Genomic DNA, 23504 nt, shown 5'->3' with positions numbered 1-23504 from the left:
TTGTCTTCATATTGTGGCATCATTCTTGGTGAGGGTAAGATGCTACTCAAGGTCAGGGTCATACCGGCCTGGGCTACATGCTCAGAGAGCTCATCTATGTCTCTTTTCATGTAGCCCAGGGAGGTACGTCTCAGGTCATTCACACCAGCATGGACAATGACTGAGTCATATTTGTACTTGCCTTGGAGTGACCTGAGTGCTTGTGTTATGTGGCAGATCCTAGAGCCCAACAGGCAGCTCACCGTGACCTTCTCCTTGTTCAGCCTGGTGAGCGGGACGTCAGTGTGCCTAACGATAGAGTCACCTATTACAAGTGTATCAGGTGTGTTGTTTAGCCTTAATGGCTGTGACTGTTAGCACACTGGCTTTGTGAGCTATGTGTTGCACGTGTTTTGTTTTTGGGTAGCGGTTGCTTGGGTGTCTGCTTTGGAGGTCTCTGCTGCTTAGGCAGATTTTTATTTAGAGCCTCTGAGTATGTTTTTGTGTGTTTATGTGTTTGGTTTGCTGTCGTGGTAGGTCTATGTGAGAATGGAATTGTAGTGAGTGTGGTTTCCTTCTCCTCCTGACTGGTTATGCCAGTACTGAGTTGAGAGAGCTTAGCCTCTAGTTTGGCTATATGGTTGCATCTCTCACATGTGTTGGAATTTGTTGGGAGGAGGAGAGGGTTGTCTGTGTACATGAGGCAGTTGTAACATTGCCTCAAGATTCCCAGATTCACCAGCTGGACCGGAGAGGAGATTGACAACTGACCTATGGACATGCTAGAATAGTATTGGGAATTCCTTTATAATTGAAAAAAGGGCCAATGGAGAACAAGGTACTCAAGGGGAGTTTGTGAGAGTGTAGTGCTTTTAATTTTTTAGTGCTGACTTAGTGAGCAAGTGCCAGGTAACTTAAATGCAATGTGTTAGAGGTAACTTAAATACAAAAAGAACAAACAGTAACTTTCTTTCAAGTGAAACAAGGAAATAAGTACAGTAAGCAATGCAGGTATCACTAGGGATCCACAGAAGTGCTAAAAAGCTGCATTTTAGGTGGAATTAGCTTTTCAGGGAAATAACAAGCAAACAAACAACAAGCATATAAACAAAGCTAGATTCAGCAGGCCTGGATCTAGTCTATGCTGCAGCAAACAAGGTGTACCAATTTCAGTAAGAAACAGTTCAAATATGCAGGCACTATAAGCCTTTAACCAGAAATTCCCAGCTCAGAAGGGCAGAGTACAGCCTCTCATCCCATAAGAGTGCAGACCACGAACCTTCTTAATGTAAAATAACTGGCCTGAAGCCCAAGTGCTTAAACCAGAACTAATACACTTTTAGAATAACAGACACTGAGCCCTCAATCAGCAGTTCCCAACTTAGAAGGATGTAAGCTACCTGTCCTGCCACCACAGTGCAGGCCACAAACCTTCCTAATGTAAAACAACTGGTCTGAAGCCCAAGTGCTTAATCCAAAAGACTTAGAATGATAGCTACACTTTAATCAAGTTACTTTCAAGCAGTAATAAATACAATTGAATACTTTAAAGAATGCCTGGATTAGTGCTCAAGTTATACAAACAAAGCTAGATTCAGCAGGCCTGGATCTAGTCTATGCTACAGCAAACAAGGTGTACCAATTTCAGTAAGAAGCAGTTCAAATATGCAGGTACTATAAGCCTTTAACCAGAAATTCCCAGCTCAGAAGGGCAGAGTCCAGCCTCTCCTCCTGCAAGAGTGTAGACCACGAACCCTCTTAATGTAAAATAACTGGCCTGAAGCCCAAGTGCTTAAACCAGAATTAATACACTTTTAGAATAACAGACACTGAGCCCTCAATCAGCAGTTCCCAACTTAGAATGATGTAAGCTACCTCTTCTGCCACTACAGTGCAGACCACAAACCTTCTTAATGTAAAACAACTGGTCTGAAGCCCAAGTGCTTAAACTAAAAGGCTTAAAATGAGTTACACCAAGCAGTAATAAATACAACTGCGTACTTTTAAGATGACGCAAAAGCAAAATAAAGTAGGAAGAAAGACAAATACAGTAAAAGCAGATAACATTTTTTTTTAACTGGAAAGAGGTAAAGGAAAGAGAGAAAGGAGTAGCAGAAACTAAGCTGATTGGCCTTCTCAAATGTTCTCCCTGTACTGGGTATAATGAGGTAATGACACTAGACTGGGAGGAGGGTCCCAGATCAAATTTACACTAGGAGCGGGCAACTGCAAAGCCACCAACTATAAAAACACTATACCAACAGGGAGGAAGGGTGGGAAACAAACTGCTGAAATGTTTCTCACAGCTGAAAAGCAGCAGTGAGCCTTTAAATGAAAGTTTTAAACAGCTAAAGGAGCCTCTAGAAAAAAGAGTTTAACTGCAACAAGTTATCAGAAACAAACAACCCAACGGATGCTTAATAAAAGTGGACAAATTCCAGTTAATACCTCACACACAGTGAAACTAGCTAGAAAAATATACAGTACACAAAGTGCTATAAATAACAAAGAAATAAAGAACAAAATAAACAAAAAACAGGATATATGTGCAACTTATAAGTTGCACAACATAGAATGCTTTCCTCACTACTATAGACATGTAACTGTCTATCATTGTCCCCAAGTCCCCGACTACTGGGACAATTCTTAGGGGTGTGTTGTCAGTATGATAGCTACCAGGGGTGAATGACTTCCCAAAGGATACCATTATGCATTTCTTGGCACTTAGCTTTAGTCCATGGCTCTGGCACCAGTTGTTTATCTGTGTCATCCCTTCCTGGAATACATTTGTGTCAGTAGTTGATTCAATCACAGCTCCTAATTTGCAACCATCTGCAAGATTAGTCAGCACAGGCCACTTGACACTGGCCTTGATTTCAGAAAAGTAAATGCCAAAAAGGAGTGTCCCAGGGTTGATCCTTGAGGGACTCCACTTGTGACTGGCCTGTTTGTAGAGGTGGACTCCCCAATTCTAACTTCATACAGCATGTGCCAAATGTGATTGTTATAGATGGAAAAAGATGGACAGATACTTGGGACAACCCAAATGCTGCTATTTCTGGGGAGATTGTGGTCAGCTAATAAATAAATACACTATGAAATGCTATATAAAATATGGGGAAGGGAGGCGGAGCCTGAATGGCTAACTGAAAGCAGCAGTATTTTAGAGCTCCATATAACTAGTTAAATAAGACAGGAAAAATTATTTTTTTTTCTTCAAAGTATAAAATCTTGTAGATAAAGGACTAATTTACATAATTAGAAACTTTGATGAAGGTTTACAAATAATTTCCTGTCAAATAGCTTGGAGTTATATTCACTAGTTAAAATGAGCAATTCAAAGAATTCTCACCAGGATGCCGCCTTAAAGAAGGAACTACAACAGATGGCATCTAACCTGCAGGAGTTGTCTTTGAAGATGGATGATTTTAAAGAGAATTGGGAAAATCTTAAAACAAGCAGTCAAAAACAGGCTGACACCCTCAAGGAAATGCTACAACAACACCAGACAAGGATACCAGGAATAGAGGTTTCTCTAAGTGACTTAGAAAGCAGACTTAAGGAAGAGGAAACACAGAAAGAACTGCTTCTTAAACAAAACACTTGGTTGGTTAATAAAGCAGATGACTTGGAAAATAGGGAGAGGAGAAATAGCATCAAGATTTTCAGATTACCTGAAAACACAGAAGGTGAGGATATTATGTCCTTTTTATCAAGCTGGATCCCTGACTTTTTAAATTTAAAAGAAATACTTTCCTTTGGCATTGAAAGGGCACACAGAGCTCTTGGGAAACCTGTCACTAACTCAAACTCTCCTCCTAGGCCAATAATTATCAATTTTTTTTTATACTTGGACAAGGACCTGATTTTAAGATCTGCTTGGAGGAAGGTACCTCTAAAATATAAATAGATCCTGATAAAATTTGATAATGACTATTCATCTAGAATAATGGAGCAAAGGAAAAAAAATGTGGCCAATGATAAAATTTCTGAAACAAAATAACATCAAGGCACAACTTGCATATCCAGCTAAGATAAAAATACTGTATGCCAACGAGATGAGGACTTTTATTGACTTAGAGGAAGCCTCTTAATTTATTAAAACTAATAATGTGATTACTTTACCAGAAGATATGGATTGGATGTCACCTTCTCTCAAGAGAACAAAAGAAACAAATATCTGGACAGATGTCAAAAAGAAGAAGCAAAAGACTGATACTGTTACAGCCAAATCTCTCAAAGCATCTACTATGATATGAATTGTTTTGACATTATTTAAAGGACCAGTTTTACTGTTTGGGATTTTAAAACAAAGGTAACTAACTACTGGAATCTTTATTTATCTATATTTTTTGAAAATAGATGACACATGAGAGTTTTCACATTAAATCAGGTATGTAAAACAGGGTACTTTTCTTTCACAGAAGGAGGGTTATATAGCACATAAAATATTATACCGTAAATCAACATACATAGTATATGTGTATTTTCTCTTAATTTTTTTTCTTTTCTTTCTCTCTTCTCTCTTTTCTCATTATTTATTTTAACTGCATCTTGTCTCCCTTTCTAAATTCTCTCCTATTTACTATACTAATATAGTCTGTATATATTTAATAACTCTCTATCTATACGTAGATAAATAATAGTCTAAAATAATCTAGTTTTAAGGTAGACCATTTGGAATAGTGAACTTAATTGTTATTACAATATTTATTAGATTAATGATAGTCACTGTTATTGGGATGGGGGACATGCCCATGATTAACTCTGAAATGTTCCATTCATGTACATATGTCCTTTGAATTATTTCCTTTTAGTATTAACAAATACATAAAAAGGGAGGGAAAACTGTACTGTTGGTTAAGAGAAGTGAAGCTTTCTTCACATTCTATTTGTGTTGCCATAGCAACAGTAAACAATTGCTGCATTTTCTAAGGACACTGTGAATCTGCAAAGTGCATTTAGCCTCACAGTTAACAAATAATAAGAAAAAGTAATGCTGTTTAGCTATTAAAATGAAAAACAACATAAAAAAGGTAAAATAAATACATAATAGGATTATTTGTAAATATTTTATGATTTATCCTCATAGGATTACATATTCCTGGAAACACAACTGAAATGTAGCCTGATTAAAAAGTATTACTCACTTTAACATGCTGATTTCACAAACTGTCTGCACTGTAAAAGTTACATTTTATATGTTACTTGAAATTGTCAGTCTGTAGAGCATACAAAAAGTTACATATTACTTTTTGCAACATGCTGTCTTTGCAGTTACCTCACAATCTGTACAAACTCACTTGGTAACTGATAGCTATTCATTTAAAATATCAGTTTAAATATTAAATGTGCCCTTGAAATGCTATTGACATTTTTCAAAATATAATCTGAACTGTAATATGAATGACTTGAAAGAAGTGAAGTAATACATAGATTTCAAAGACAGTTCTTGACACTACAGTAAAGGTAAAAATATATATTCATAAGGAAGTATTGAAATGTTTTAGTCTTCCAGTTAAAATAGCTTACTGCCAACATTTTGCGATATCAGAAAGTTTGAAGAGCTAGGAAATTACTATTTTTTGTCTTTATAATGATTATTAGACAGATGTTAGACTCTGCTTAGTTTAATGAATTGTGACATATGTTTATGAGGAAAAGTGGACTCAGTTACTCACATTGGACTACACATTCATGGAAACTCAACTGAAATGTCCCCAAATTACTTGTGAATTTAAATGAAACTGCCTGATTAATAAGCATAATTTACTTTAACAACCTGAATCCATAAGCTATCTGCTCTATATATGCTACATTATATATGTCACTTGCATTTGACAGTCTCTAGAGCGCACAAAAAATACATATTATTTTTGCAACATGCTATATTTGCACTAACAATATATTCTAAACTAACTCAATTGGCAACTGACAAGTTATTTATTTGAAACATCAGTCTAAATATTAACTGTGCCCTTGACATATTGTTGCTGTTTTGACAAAACAAAACCTGAATTGAAAAAGGAATGATATGAAGAAGTGAAGTATTTTACAGATTTCAAAGAAAGCTATCGACACTACAATATAAGTAGAAATGTATATATGCAAGGACAAATTGAAATGCTTTATACTTTTAGTTAAAATAGCTTATTGTTAACTTTTTGCTTTCACAGAAAATTTAAAGAGCTAGGAAATTATTTCTAATTTGTCTTTATAATGTTTACTAAAGTGATGTTAGGCACTAACTTGTTTAATGGATTGTGAGTCATGTACAAGATGCACTGCTGAATGTTATTTCTGTTTATCTATGTTTGCTGAATTTCTTTTATTAGTACTGATTTAAAACAAGGGAAAGGAAGGGAAGGGAAATCTCTGTTTTTGGTCAAGGGAGGAGAGGCTTAAGAGTATTCTAACTGCCCCGAGAACTCTCTAAGATGTTCTAAATACTATGTGATTAATACTTAGCTAAGGTAAGTCTTTATTAACATATAGGTACCTTCACATTCATTCATTCTAGACCTGATGTGATTACCCATTCTGGAAGCAGGAGGTGCCCTATGCATGATGGGAATTTTCAGGGTGATCGTAGTTCATTCTTAGACTCTGCTTTGTAAATCTATAAATATGTAAAAGCACTGCACACTAGAATGTAGGATGCCTCTACTCTGAGTCAGGATACCACTGATAAGCCATGTCTTTTCATAAGTGTAAGGTGAAGTTGGTGAACTGAAGAGTGGGAAAGTAAAGGAAGAAAGTACACCTACAGTAAATTCATATTTCATTGGTAATCACTCATTGTTTCCTGTAGAGTCCTTTTAATCAAATTATTTTAGTAATAATCTATTTGTTGTTGGCTTATTTAGTGTATGTTCCTCTGCTGCATTTAATTTATCCAAGATGACATATCTGATATGTTTGGGATCTCTTAAGGGTAATTAAATATTGGATATTTTCTAAGTCGACATAATAATTGTTTACACTATTCACATTCCACCCTGATATATAAAATACTATAGAACAATAATAGAATAATATCGAATTTCATATCTCTTTTAAGAAAATTCTCCATATAATAATTTAACATATGGAGTTCAGTTGATATTGTGAGTTAAAGGTATGAGTGATAATCCAATAGATCTATCTTTATCTGTTGGATTAGGAATAACTTTCATTCCATATTTAATTTGAAATTCATATTTACTTGTATTTGATACTTTAGAATGAATGTTTTTATAGAAGTACTTTTTAAAGCCTGACCAGAATTTTACCCTACTTATATTTAAAGAAGAAAGAACATTAAATTACACTACCAAGTTCACACACACAAAAATAACATCCATTGTTATCAGAAAATATGGTATAACTACTGTAATCAAAATAAAAAAAGAAGCAAAAAGTTTCTTCCAACAATAACTTGAAATGGATTTAACATTCTTATCATCAAATAATAATGGCTTAAATAATGCAAATAAAAGATCAAACTTACTAAAATATTTAAATCTAAATAAGACACAAGTAGTATTTCTCCAGGAAATGCATTTTAAGACTAATGGCAGCTTTATTTGGAACGCTAAGGACTATACAGTCTTAGCTCAATCCTCCAAAGGCAAAAGGAGTACCAATTCTCTGGAAGAAAAACATAATCACTCCAAAAGTTATTTATAAATATGAAGGCAAAGAAGGTCTACTAGCATTTGTTATAATTAAATTTAATAACAAAATATGGACCTTAGCTAATCTATATTGGTTCCCAGGCATTGGGGCAGGAACGTTTAAAAAACACCTAGATCTTATTTCCAACAATTATAAAGGAACTCTTATACTGGAAGGAGACTTTAATTGTACCTAAGAAGCTTCTGAAACCACCAAGAAGTCTTTTCGCATAGCAACTATTTAAAAATCCTTAAAAAATGGAATGATTCATTTCATTTAATTGTGACTTTTAAAGTAAAAGATCATAAATCCTTATTATTTTCCCATAAAGACCATAGGTTTGGAACACAAACCAGAATAGACAAATTATTTGTAGTTCAAGATTTACAAACAAAAATCCTCAACTTCTCAATAGTTCCATACCCCTTCTCAGATCATGACTCTCTGATAATGAAGCTCCAAATTGAGTTTAAACCCTTAATTCTCTAAACTAGAATTCCATCATATATCATGAAAATTAAAGAATTCAGACCCTGGATGTTGTCAGAACCAGAATTATTTCTTGAAATTAATAATACAACAGAAATCAGTAAAGTCATGGTTTGGGACTCATTAAAAGCGTATTTATTTGGTAAGACCCTTAGCTGGTACGAAAACAAAGTTAGAGAGTGGGAATCTGAATCATTAGACTTGCAAACCAGACTCTTGACAGCAAAATCTAAAAAAATCAGAATTGTCCAGAAGTCAAAAAAGAAATAGAGGAATTAAATAAAAAATATAATGAAATTCTAACATGCAAAACTTGTCTAGCCTGGGAAAAATTAAAAATAAATTCATTAGCCACCTCCCACAAATATCTACATAACTTATCTACTAGAATTAAAATACATTCTAAAGCAAATAACATTAGTAGTATATATCATGAAAAGAAAGGTTAAAAAGTATCAGATATAGGAGACATCCTTGAAGCATTTCGGTTCCATTATATGGAACACTTGAAAAAAGAAGATTTAGATACCAACCAAATAAACTTAGATACAAACTTTATCAATATAAAAAAAAAATCCTGAAAACTTAAAACTAGACCTACAAAAACCTATATCCTACTAAGAAATTGTTGACAAAATAAAAGAAAGTAAATCTAACAAAGCTCCAGGGGTAGATGGTATAATTATGGAAATTCACAAACTCTTCCATTCAACAGTAATCTCCCTTTTTCATAAAACTTTGCTAGAAGTCCAGTCAGAAGCAAAAATACCACCCTCATGGAAATATTCTCTCATAGCACCAATTTTAAAACATAATAAATCATCAGACCTTTGCACCTCATACAGACCTTTATCATTACTGAATGTTGTTGTTTGTCTTTTAGCTTTTCCTGGTTAGGGGTCACCACAGCAGAACTCCGGTCCGCTAATGATTGGCAGTTGGTTTTTATGGTGTCAAGTTGCCAGCCTAATGCCCAACCTTCAACGAAGGCACGCCCATTCAACGCATGTCTTTCAAATGCCCACTCGACCGTGGGGAGGACATGCAGACTCCACACAGAAGGCACTCCCAACCCAAGCCAAGAATTGAACGGGAGAACCTCTTGCTGTGAGGCAACAATGCCACCGCTGCACCACCGTGGAACATACCTATATCATTACTGAATAATGATTACAAAATATTCATGTCAATACTAGCTAATAGAATGAAAATTCCAATTTCAAAGACAATTAATAATGATCAAACTGGATTTTTATATAACAGGCACACAAATGATAATATTAAAAGGATACTTACTCTTATAGATTATGTGAATAAAGAAGATGGAGAAACACTTGCAATTGGATTACCCATAGAAAAAGCCTTTGATTCCCTCAACTGGGAATATCTATTTAAAACTTTAGCATTATTTGAATTTTTCCTCCTCCCTTCATCTTATTACTAAAAAACATATATATTAATAACTTAGCCTACATTAAATTAGGTCATTTCACCACAGAATCTATCTGTATAACAAAAAGGTACTAAACAAGGATGCCCCCTTTCTCCTATTTTATTTGCTTTGGCTATAGAAATACTTGCAGAAATAATATGCAATAATCCAAGAATAAAAGGAATAGAAGTCTATGATCAGTACATATCTAAAATAATGCTTTTTGCTGATGATATTTTATTAACCCTATCAAACTCCAGAGAGTCATTAGGAGGGCTAGAAGAAGTAATGGAGAAATTTTATAAGATTTCAGGTCCACACTTTAATAGATCAAAATCAAAATTTCTATTTTTAAATAAGAAAAAAGAGCTACAAGTTACAGATAAATCCATCATAGGAAAACAGGAAATTATGCTAAATTATTTAGGAATAGTGTTATGCAAAAATATAAATGAAACAGTATTAATAAATTATAAAAAAACATTATTGAAACAATAAAAATATATATAGAAAAGTGGAACAAAATTATATTAACTTTTGAAGACAGATTGCAATTAATAAAAATGGTCTTATTGCTAAAAAATACTATATGTAGCATTAGCAATACAGTTAACTCCTGAAAGATGCATTCTTAAAGAAATAAACTCATGTTTAATAAAATGTTTATGGTAATCCAAAAAGAATAGAGTTGCTCTAACTGTTGGAAACAAGGAGGACTGAACTTCACAGAAATAGAAACATATATAAAAGCATCTGTGCTTAAAACTATAATAGACTGGATAAATCCAAATTATTTTGCCAATGGGAAAGAATTAGCAACGGCTATATTAACAAATTAATTTAATCTGTTAAAACAATTTTAATAGTAAACAAATTAAACAAACCCTGGTGCATATTATGCATAAGTATACAATATAATATAACAAAACCTTCTAAAACAACACTGATTAATCATTACATCAATTCCTTTAGGAAACTTATCAATGCAAACATAGATCTAAAACTTTGGTTTGGCCTTTTAACCCCATTTACCATCACTAAGAACTTTCCTCACAAAATATATACAGAAACAATAACCTCCTGGGAACAAAAATGGATTCTTATGCTGGTTTCAATATGTAAATAAATAAAATGTTTTAGATATACATATGATAAAAACTGCTTACAATATTCCAACACAGGACTGGTTAACCTTATAAAGCATTTTAATGTACACTCAAGATTTATGCAGATTAATTAATAATTCCTCATTTAAAGATATTCCAAATCTAATAAGTTTTCTGTATGAATGTATATATAATAGTTATGAAAATAAAAATTCCATTTCAAATCTATATAAAAAGTTAATAACATATAAAACAATTCCCAAACCATCATACTGGCAGTTCTTAACAAAAGGTCAGTCATTGCAGTTAACAGAAGAAATTAAAACTAACATCTTAGTATCAGTTAATTACACCTCTAACACACAGTACTGGAAAATATGTAAATGGAAATACTTACACAGAGCATTTTTAACACCAGATAGAATTAAAAAGGTCAGTATTACTACACATGGTTTTTGCTGGAGGTGTGAAAAGTCAAATAAAGCAGACTGGATTCATATTTTTTATGAATGTAATAAAATTAAATCATATTGGAATGGAATCAATCATTTTTTTACAAGCTTTATTTAATGAATCCTTTACCTGGATTAGGTTAAGGATTTGACCTTACATAGTCAAGTCCCCAAATGATGTGGACATCCTACAGAAGGGCCTCACTGAGACAGATGCCTGGTGTCAGAGCCATGGCCTCAAGCTCAATGCCAAAAAGTGCAGTGTCATCCCCTTTGGTAAAAACTCTGTACCCATGAACTACCACATAGGCAGCAATCTAATTAACACTGAATGTGTGATAAGAGACCTTGGGACCCAGGTGGACAGTAGTCTCTCCTTTGATAGTCTCATTGCCACAGTAGTCAGGAAGTCCTTTTATGTGGCAAACCACATCATAAAAGGGTTCTCATCCAGGAAAAAAAGAGGTCATTGTTCCCCTCTTCTCGACACTCATTAGACCCATTATGGAGTACAACACCCCTTTTGGAATGTACCTCACAAGACATCTGCAGCAGCTGGAAAGGCCACAGAAGTACCTCACAAAGAGGATTACTGGCCTCAAACAAATGCCCTATACTGACTTTCTCAAAAAACTCCAGCTTTACTCCATAGTATATCGCCTCCTCTGAGGTTATCTCTGCCTAACATATAAAGCTATGTCAAACTCAGAGCTGTTGGACATGCTACACATAAAGAAATCCCAATCCCTCTGAGCTACATGCTCTAGGGACCTAAACCTTGTCACCACAATAAACAGGACATGCTGGAGGGATAGATTCCTGTCCCAGAGACTTCCCATACTCTGGAACAGGCTATCCATCTATGTCAAGCAAAGTTCTTCATTAGCACTCTTCAAGAAAAATCTTGATGAGTGGATGGGAAATAGGAAATACATACTGGGGATCACGTCTGTGTCTCTGCTCAACAGTGGCACAGGAAAATAACTTTCTTGGGGTGGCATAACCAGGGACCCTTGTTGGCTAGGCTTATGTAGGCCCTTGGGCCGATAGCCTAGTACCTACCTATCAACCTATGAACCTATGAACCTTAACTAAAGTATTGATAATTCTAAATGTAAATGAAGGTCCCTACCTGAATAAGACAAATATGTATTTGTTATGGACAATACTTGCTATATCTAGGAAATGCTTAACCAGAAGGTGGAATTCAAATACACCCCTGACCTTGGAAGAATTCTACACTTTACTGAAGACAACTGCATTGAGGAAATAAAAATCAAAAAACTACGAATCTATCCCAGGCCATTGGTAAATAATCCTTGGAAGAAAGTTATATCTTTGTTGGACACTCTGCAATAATCAATATTATATCTCTGATAACTGATCTGTTAATTCTATATTTAATAAACATACAGTGTATATAATTGAAAGTCAGGCTATTGTAAATATTGTAAATAGTTGTTTAAAATATTTAAAAATATTATGTAAATGTTATTTTAATTGAAAATAAAAAAATATATTTGAGAAAAAAAATAAAATATGGGGAAATGTGAAACACTTAAAATTGCAAGATTATGTGCAAAATGTGTTTATAAGCATAACATTCATGGCTAAGTTGTGATGTGTACAATAGTGATAATAAAGAATATGATAAAGAAAAATGTTGAATTGTTACAGGAAAGAAGTATAGGTTCATAGGCTCATAGGTGCCTACTAGGCTTACAACCACTGGGGCCTATTTAAGGCTAGCCATGCAAATCTGACAGGTTCTGGTACTCTGTAAGCAGAGGCCTGGGAGATGAACCCTTTACAGGCTGCCTGTATCCATTAGAGACAAAGGCGCCAAACCAGTGACGAATTTCCTTTTCACCACCCAATTGTCCAACTTACACTTAAATTGGGTTAGGGAGGATCTCTGCTTCACATGGATGGGGAGCCTGTTCCAGAGACAGTCACTGGGATGCATACTTGTCTTTCCATCAGGTCCTATTTATATCACATTCAAGGTTTATGTCTTTAGAATGGGTGCTTCTGGTGCTGTTTGTTGTGCAGATATGCAGGAGGTCCATCAGGGTGGGGTATGACAATGTCTTGCATGCCAGGCATAGATCTGCACTCAACAGCCTGTAGGAGACAGAACATTGGGATAGGTCTTTGAGACAGTCTGCGTAGGACATGTTACTCACACCTTGTATTCTTTTAGTGAGGAACCTCTATGGATATTCAAATTTTGGATGTGCCTGGTTAAGTACATACAAAAAGAATCAATGTACTCAATCATGGGTCTGATTAATGCTGAATACACTGTGACAATGATCTCCTTGGACCTAGATGCTATACCTTTGTTTATAAATTGCACAATATAGAATTATTTCTTCACTGCTATAGACACATGATGGCCAAAGGTTAGATTACTGTCATTGTTAGACCCCAAGTCCCTGACTACAGGGTTGAGTTTTAGGTTTGTGTTGTCAATATGTTAGTTACCAGGGGTGAATGATTTCCTGAAGGATACTATTATACATTTTTTAGCATTCAGTTTTAGTCCATGGCTCTGACATTAGTTACTTGTTTGTGTCAGCCCTTCCTGGAGAACATTATTGTCAGTGTGGGGATTCTATGACTGCTCCTAACTTGCAATTGCCTGCAAATTTGGTCAACCGGATGCCTTTGACATTCGTTTTGACTTCAGAGAAGTAGATGCTATAAAGGAACAGTCTCAGGACTGATCCCTGAGGAACTCTGCTTGTATTTGGCCTCTTTGTAGTGGTGGACCTCCCAATTCTACCATCCTGGGTCCTGTCTAAACCAGGTGGCTATCCAATGGATGACATAAAGGTTTTTACCTAATCTCCTGAGTTTGTCAACAATGCCTGAATGAGTTATTGTGTCAAATGACTTGGCCAGGTCATGGTAGGCAGTGTAAGATGGTTTGCCCTCATCCATTGTGTTGGTGACCTTCTCAAAGAAGTTCAACAGGTTAAGTTGACATGACCTCCCCTTGACAAAACCAAACTAGGTTGGGTCAGTGTCCGGAGGTTTTCCATGTCATTATTGATCATTTCCATGGCTTTGTATATGGGACCAATAAGATGTATGGGTCTGTAATTTCCAATATCTCTATGACAGTTGCTGTTCTCCATTCAGGAGGTGCAAAGCCTGTTTGGAGGCTATAGTTAAACAGAAATTCCAAAGGACCTGATAGGTCTTGTTTCATGCTATTTAGAAGGCATCCTGGGATATTGTCGGGCCCACTGATGCAGTGTTCTTGGCTTTAGAGAGAGCATTGAGGATCTGTTCCCTAGTGATAGCAGGGGAAGTTCAATTTGAAGATATTTCTTGAGGGAGGTTGAGGTGGAGAGAGAAGCAAAGTTAGAGCTGAATTTGTCTATCAGTTATCTATGTCTGCTATATCGTCTGGCCCTTTTTTAATTTCTCCAAGTATTTTGGGTTTCTAATACCATGATGGGAATGGACCCCATTCTTAAGTCAAAGTATGATTAAAGTTCATGAAATTAGTACTGTTTCCATCTTTGATGTTAGGCAGAAGTGTTTTTCACAGCACCCACATTGTTCCGAGTACTGACTCCTTCTACAATCCATATGGTATTACATGTATCTGTAACATATCTAAGTGCAATTGTAAATTCTTTTTTATAAGACTCATTGCTGCTGCTACTATTGAAACTGCCTGGGTAAACTTATTTCACATTGCTCTCATTTCTGCCTGCAATTCCTGGTATTTTATGACTTTGTGTTTGTACATATGACACTGTAGTCATTGGATGTAGGAATTTCAATGATAAATGCTACTTTTGCCTCCTTTTCATGAAGTACTGTATATGGCTTTCCTGTGTCAATTTTTTGAACTGTTGGTAATGGGTGATCCCATGTGATATAAACTTCATCATTTTCTATAATGCTTTGTGGCTCATGTTTCCAGTGCTTCTCAACTACTTCAATATTATAATGTTTGCACAATCCCCAATGCAACAGTATTGCCTGATTATTTTGCTTTTTAGTATACAGTCCTTCTGCTATTAGTGTGTCACATTCAGCAACAAGATGATTCTGGCTCAATAAAGGTGGCTCTGTTAACAATGAGATCTGCACACAATTTTATATTGTCTTTCAGACTGCGGACATAGCTAAAGAATGCCTTGTGGGAGGCTAGATTTACCTCATATTTGGCCTTGGTAGATTTTATTTGACCTCTGAGTTATTTGTTAAGTTTGATAATAGTGCTTTTAGCCTGCTGGGTGCTATACCTCCTAATTTTTGCAATGATTTTTTTTCTTTTATACAGTATATTGATATTGTAATTCCATCAGGGTGGCTTCTTTTTGAGTTAGGTCTGTACTTATTCCTGATGGGTACAGCTGCCTCTATGCAGCTACTAATATGTTTGTATAGGGTTTCTGTGAACAAATCCATGCAGCAGGTTTAGGGTGGCTTGAAATTTAGTAGATGATCACTTAACAGTAGGAAGTTAGCCTTAGAGAAGCCCCTGAATGTTTCAGGGCTAGCTGCGGTTCCAGTTTTTATTTTTACTTCAAAGGAGACCATTTTGTGGTCTAACCTTGAGAGAGAGAGAGAGGGCATTATACTAGAGTGTGTGCAGCACTCTCCCATATTAGTGAGGACCATATCCAGTATGTTTGCAACCCTGGTTGGCATGTTGACAGTCTGGTCCAAAGAGTTTGTGTTTACAAAATCCAGGAATCTCTGAGCTTGTACATGTGGTTTCATATATGATTCCCAGTTAATAGAGAGGTAATTAAAGTCAACCATGAATATGGTATTGAGTTGGATAGTGAGTGTTTCAAAAAAGCTTAAATATAAGTCATGGGTTTCATGGGTCATAGAGGGAGACCTATAACTTGCAAGGAAGTGATATGAGATTTTGCCTATGGAGAACTGGACATGGAGAAGCTTAAGTGTGTCACCCTGTTTGACTAGCCTTGATGTATACTTATGTTTTATATAAATTGAGGCACCTTCACTTTTAGTCCCTGTCTGTGTAGTAGCTGTTCTAAATGTTTGGGAGGCATTTTAGCCTTGCACTGCTGGTATACTGTCTGCAGCTTCAAACCATGTCTCAGTGACTGCACAAACATCTGTGTTCTCTAGGGTGAGGGGAGCTTGGAGAGTGCAATTTATTGTTTAGACTCCTAGCATTGAACATGTACCACCTTTAGATTTTCTTGGTTTTGATTTGCTATGTCAGAAGTACTTTCAGTTTGGCATTGCCTAAATAATGCACTATGGGGAAGGACAATGTTTTAGCTAACATTCAAAAGCCTAAAGGGAAGATGTGCAGGCCTTACCTGGCAAAGCAGTGTGATTTGTTGACGACCTGCTACCATGCTAAGAAATACTGTACAAAGTAGTTTTTAGGAAAGATAAAACTTTTAGAATTTGTTAAATATAGTGTAAACTCAAACGTTTTTATAAGAAATGGACCATGTAAGTGTGGGGCATGTTCTCAGTGCCATTACATTTTATAAACAGATGATTTTAACATAAATGGTGTTTTATATAAAATAAAAAGTTATTTTACACATGTTCATAAAAATATTATTTATTTAGCTATGTGTCACATATGCCCGGTTTATTATGTAGTTTAGACCAAAAGGTATCTTAGAGATCGTATCTATGAACGTCTTCTTGACATTAGGAATTGTAAAGTTTTGAATGCTTTATATAAACATGTTAGTGAGTATAATTAACATCTTTTTAAGTTTATGGTTTTGGATCAGATTCAGAGCAACCAACAGGGTTGATTATGTGAAGAACATTTAAATCTCTGTGAAACAAAATGGCAGTTAAAACTGAATGCGTTGAGATACTCAGGTTTAAATGAGAGTATTATTTTAAATTCTGTATGAAATTAAGACGTTATGAGGTTTAAACCTTTCAATTTTTATTTACTATTATTAATTTAATGATGGTTTTAAGTATTTTATTAGTTGGGTGGGGGCTTGTTAAAATGGAATGTATACTGTTTGGACTTTTTGTGTCTTGTTCTGATGAAGTTTCTAATCGAGAAACGAAAACTCTTAACCAAATAAATTAAAGCTTCAGCTGTGGAACAGCATTTGCTTTTGAGTTTGTTTGTTATTTTTCTGGTTGCCAGAGTTTGTCATTGTGGAGACCAAAAATGTATTGTCACTGCCCATGTAAATTAAACTCTGCTGGAGATACTGCTTGTTGTGTGTTAGTCATTATGAAGATATACAATATTTATAGATGTACATTAACATTTTCAAAAACAAAGTGGCATGCAAAATATTGCACATCACCTGACAAAGCCTCTCATTATGCTGAAAAAAATTGTCATTACTGTTTGCATTGTAAGACAACATTTTGAGACATACTTTGTGTTGTTTATATTGTTGATTAAACATCATCATCATCATCAGCCCCCTTTTTCACATTTTATTTCTAAATGGGGTGAGGAAATCATGTTAACTGTCACCACCTCTCTCAATTTAATGCCACACTTCTGCCTTCTTTGACAGTCATGCCTGATTGTTGCAGATCTTCTCTCATGCAAGCCATCCACCTCTTTGCTGGACATCCTCATTTCCCCTTACCTTCTTCCTGTCTGTCCCAAATCTTCTTCACCAGATTGTCTTCTGCTTTTCTACATGTGTCCAAACCACCATAATATATTCCCTTTGATCTTTTTTGCAATTGGAGCTACTTTGGCTTCTGCTCTTATGTCCTCATTTCTTCTTCTGTCCCACAGAGTGCATCCTATCACCTTTCTCAGGCACTTAATTTCCCTCACATCTAGGTTCTTCATCTGCTCTGCATTTATTTCTCAGGTGTCTGTACCATACAGTAGTACTGATTGCACCTCTGTCTTGTACACCTTACTTTTCAGCTTCTTTGGCATTTTTCTGTCATAGACTACACCTGATACTCTTTGCCTCTTTGCCAGTTGGCTGCAGCCCCTCTGATTCTAGCTTTCACCTCTTCAATCAGACTTTCCTTCTCCTCAACCACCCCACCTAGATACTTGAAGCTATTTACCTGTTTCACTTTCTTCCCTTTTATCTCAATTATCAGCTTCTTCTGATTAACCCAGTTTGCTGCCATTACCACTCTTTTGTCTGTGCTTAGTTTCATCCCATGTGCCTTCTGTTTTGCATTCCATTCCTCTATCCTTTGCTGACATTCTTGCTCAGTCTGCCTGTAATGCCACATCATCTGCATACAGCAACTTTGTTGATCTCTCCCCTCCAACCTGTTTGCTAATGTAGTCCATCACCAGTATGAAAAGCAGTGGGCTCAAAGCTGAACCCTGGTGCACACCCACTCCCACTGGGAATCCCCCTGTGAGGCCAAACACTGTTGGTACTTGAGTTATTGGATTTTTGTACATAGCCTGCACTAATTCTACCAATGTTTCTACCAATGTTTTTTTGGACTTCAAACCTCCACAATGCTGCCCAGATCAGTTTCTTGGGACCTTGTCATATACTTTCTTCAAGTCTGGGAATGTCCATTTGGACTCTTTCCTCATCTGTAGCTTCTTCTCAACTATTTGTCTCACTGCAAACATTGGGTCAGTTGTGCTGCTTCCTGATCTGAATCTGAGCTGCTCATCTTCCATCTTCCATTCTACTTCTCTGCATATCTGTTTATCGATCACCATCTCCAGAACTTTCATGCAGTGTGATATGAGTATGATACCTCTGTACTGCCCACAATTGTGAATGTTCCTTCTGTTCTTGACCACTACCACTAATATGCTTATTCTCCAGTCATCTACTATCCCTCTACACTGCTATGAGTATCCTTGGGGGACATTTCTCCCCTGTCTCACCCATCATTTTAATCATATCTGTTGTGACCTCATCTGAACTTATTGCTTTCCCTGACTTCATTTTCCTTAGAAGCTGCTGGAAGTACTCCTTCCATCTGGCTTTGATGTCCTGTGGACTGGTGAGCAGGTTGCTGTTGGCATAACTATCTTCTTTACCTTTCTGTCTTTGCTTGCAACCTGATATAGTTTCTTTGTGCCATCTACTGAGTCACTTTCCAAAAGTTGGTAGAGTTCCTCTGATACCCTATTCTTTGTTATTGCAACTCCTTTCTTAGCTTCTTTGTTAGCCAGCCAGTATTCCTACCTAGCCTGGTCAGTCTTTTCTATCTCCCACTTTTTCTTGCACTCCTTTTTTTTTAATACTTTCTGGACTTCTGCATTCCATCACCAGCTTTCCTTATGCACCTTATTTCCATACCTGGCTTGGCCACATATCTGTTCAGTAGTCCTTACACATGCTACTTTGTGGTGCTGCCATTTCCTCCTCTTCTTGGGGTACTAGAGGCCTCAGTAATTCCTTGAACTGTTGTATTTTCTATCTCATCAACTTTCAGGTCTTCAGCCTGGTCTCTGTTGACCTACTGCCTTCTGTGACCACTGCTTGCAACTGATTGTGACAACCAATGGTTTATGCAGCGGGATGACTCTTTCACTGGGGATGACTTTGCAATTGATGATTCTACCCCAGTGCCTTTTCCATACAAGAAGGGAGTGTAACTCAGTTGCATGTTGGCCACTGTTGTGTGTGATCTTGTGACTTTCTCTCTTGTTGAATCATGTGTTGGCCACCATAAAGCCATTTGCCAGACAGGAGTCTAGAATAGCCCTCCTTTATTCCTGTAGCCTCACCCATGTGGACCCAGGCAGTCCTCATATCCTGTTGTGTCTGCCCTGATATGTGCATTCAGGTCCCTGATTATCAACACTAGTTCAAGCTGGTCTGCTTTATCTAGTAGGTCCTGCAACTGCTGAGTGAATTCACTCTTTTCTTCACTCTCACAGGCCTGCTGTAGGGCACAGGCTACCTTTATACAAAATTATTACAATGCGTCTTTCACTAATTTTGACAATATCCCTCACTGTCATCTCATGCCTCTCCATCACCTTAATTTCTAAACCATTTCTAGTTTGTTCTCATCTTGAATAGACTATGGATCCCAAGCCAAGTGGTTTGCTGCACTGCCCTTCCATCTTGGATCCTAGATACATAGGAAGTACAATCACTTCCTTACCATCACATCATCCACTTCTAAGCTGCATCCTGTCAGTGAACCTGCATTAACTGGAGCAATTCTTAATTCATGTTTTACAGGTTGATTGGTTTTACCTTCAACTTTTGCTCAACAGAGCTATCTCAGGTAACACAAGCTGAGCAAATGGACACCAGCCAACCAGAAGCTTATTGACTCAGGGCTGCTGGGCTTTATGGGTCCCTGTCAGAGTAGGTAAGGCCCTCAACCCCTGTATTACCGTCAAATCCCAATTCTCATTTTGGCGACATTAGTCAACACTACCGCATCACCTACAACAAATGTTTACACCATCTAGTGGCTAGCCCTGACATGGCACATGGGCATGTTCTTCTGTCTTTTGGATACTGCGCAGCACAGCTGATGCACAAAGCTCTCCTCCCTATAGGCCACCATCTAGAATCTCCATTCTTGGGTGAGTTTGAGGTAGAAACACTGCATTTTTTTTTAAGGTGGGAGGAACTCACTGTGACCAATGGAGAATATTCAGATTCCATAGATGCATTGACCTAAGGTCAGGCTCGAACATTGTATTTGTGCATGGAAGGCAAAAACCTTAACCGTTATGCCAATTTGTTTTACTACATTTGTGCTTAATGCTTAATTTAAGGTGCTTTATGGTTTTGCTGAAAGTAGGCACATTTTTCAAAACACCTTTGCTTTTCCTTATTCAGCACTAATAACCTGCACTTGACTTATTTGCATAAACATGTAGTGCCACTCCTCATGGATGACCTCTACATAGCTCTGAAGGCTAGGATTATGAATACCACCCGAATTTTAGGATTCAGTATAAAGACAACCCACCCTGGCATTATACAGAGACACCATATATTTTCTAACTATATAGAGATTTAGTCTGCAATTACTCACTACCCTCAATTCACAACATAATAGAGGAATGTTTATTATATCTATGGCACTGCATAGTTAGCATTGATGTGGATGCTAGCATTATAGAGGGTATAACATATTATTATTATTATTACAGAGAACAACATCAATCATTTACTTTTTAGTGTGCAGTGCTTAAGTGTTTGTTTAATGCTGCTCATGTATTTAGATAAGCAAAAAATGTACTATATATATCTATAGCCATAGGGTATACCCACCATGTCCAAGAAGCTTTACAGTGCATACCACTGGAGACACTTACTTACCATCAACCTAACACCTTACTCATACTTTAACTTTCCTTACCCCTCAAAAGACTGGGAATTTTACATGAACAAATTTTGGACAGAACAGAATCCCTTTGTAAAGCTCCAACATACTGGACTTTGTGCTCACAAATATGGGATAACACTGCACCCCTTCAAGTCTCGTCCTCCCTGGTAAAGTCCTACCATAAAGCTGTCTCTACAAAATGAAAATCAACTCTTTAATCCTATCAAAACCAGTAACAGTTAGAAACTATTCCAAGGCAAATTACCTGTTATTAAGTGATGGTTTCTCAAAATTTAATGCCACTCCAAACCCCAAGAAAAGTTGTGTACTGGTAATTGTTGTTTGACTAATTTTATATCATTGCTGGCTGACTTCTGAGTCATGCACTGTTATTTTTGCTCCACTGTATAGTTTTCAGATCTCTGCTGAAGGTGTTTTTCCCCCCTCCCCCTATTTCTCTGTGTCTTAAGTTGGTGTAACTGGTTTTACATCCTGTGTGTTATCTGACTATCTCAAGGATTACTTGAATAAAATTACACCCTCTTAGTAAAAGTCTGCATATCATTGCTGGAGCCTTCCTGTGTCCTGACAGAGTGCTCTTCAAACTATCTGGAGATATAAAAGAGCTGAATATATTTGTCTGGCACTTCAGAGATGTTCTGTGTCTTAAGTTGGTGTAACTGGGATAATTGTTGTTTGACTAATTTTATATCACTGCTGGCTGACTTCAGAGTTGTGCACTGTTATTTTTGTTTCACTGTATAGTTTTTCAGATCTCTGCTGAAGGTGTTGGTTTTTCCATATCCACCCTCCCTATTCCTATTTTGTTGTTTAAATTTGGAGGCTTTTGCAGTTGCCTGCCCACACTGTATATTTGATCTAGGACACTCCCCCCAGTCCCATCTCTTTACCTCATTCTACCTAATAGACTCCTTCTGCACTTGTTTTTAGTCATTTTTAATTTAACTGAATTTTTTAAACTGTTTGTTCTAACATTGCTACATACTCGTGTGTTAGCTTGCAGTGCATTTGAATTGTTTTTACTGCTGTTTTAGCTACTTTTCTGTGTGTATATATATATATATATATATATATATATATATATATATATATATATATATATATATACCTTTTCTGTAACTAGTGTAATCCAGATTCAGATTTGCTGTATCCAGGGTTGTATGTAAGCTTCTGAGCCCCCCCAAGCTTTCTGTGTTGGAGGGAAGCCTTCTAGCTTATCAGTGGGAGTGGTAAGCACTAGATAACCTATCTACCACATAAGGAGTGGTTCTGGCCCAGAAATTGTAGTTACTGGCTGTTTGGGCAGTTTTTCCATATCTCTCAACTTTCTGATTTAAAGCCCACATTTGCACTTGTTTCCCCCCTTTCCTGTAACTAGTTTAGTCCAGATACAGATTCTTAGTTTTAGCACTTGAATTTGCGTATTCGTGATCAGCACTTGTACAGAACTTGTAAGTACTAAATAACTTAGTAATTACTACAGCACTCAACCTTCTTCATTACCTAGAAGAAAACAATTTTGGTACTTACTTTCTTCACTTGCTTAGAGAAAAAGAGCTCCTGTACTCACTTTCCTCACTTATCTAGAGGAAAATATTTTTTTATTCAGGCATGTCCAGGGGTCAGCTCCCAATGTTCTCTCCTGTCTCTCTGATGAATCTGGGCATCTTGGGGCAATGTAGAAATTGCCTCATGTACACAGACAACCCTCTCCTCCTACCACCCAACACTACAACCTGTGAGAGATGCACTTATCTAGCCAAACTGGAGGTAAAGCTCTCTCCAATCAAGACTGAACTTAACAGTCAAGAGGAGAAGGCAAACACTTGCACCACACCACACTCATCACATAGTCTCACTAAATCTACACCACCAAAATCCACACATAGAAACACAAAAACATTCATGGAGGCTCTCAATAATAATCTGCTCAAGCAACAGAGACCTCTAAAGCAGAAATGCAAGCAACCTCCATCCCCAACACAGCCCAAATGACATATATCCCTATATCCCGCAGACTCAGTTTGCCACTCAACCACAGCCAGTAAGGCAAAACAACGTACCCAACACACTAGTCATAAGTGATTCTATAGTCAGGCACACTGATGACCCACTCAC

Source organism: Protopterus annectens, chromosome 1.part1 (genome assembly GCF_019279795.1).
Source record: "Protopterus annectens isolate FY-2018-M chromosome 1.part1, PAN1.0, whole genome shotgun sequence".
In the NCBI taxonomy this organism is placed as follows: domain Eukaryota; kingdom Metazoa; phylum Chordata; order Ceratodontiformes; family Protopteridae; genus Protopterus; species Protopterus annectens.
The sequence above is the reverse complement of the archived record's forward strand: the minus strand, read 5'-3'. Positions refer to the sequence as shown.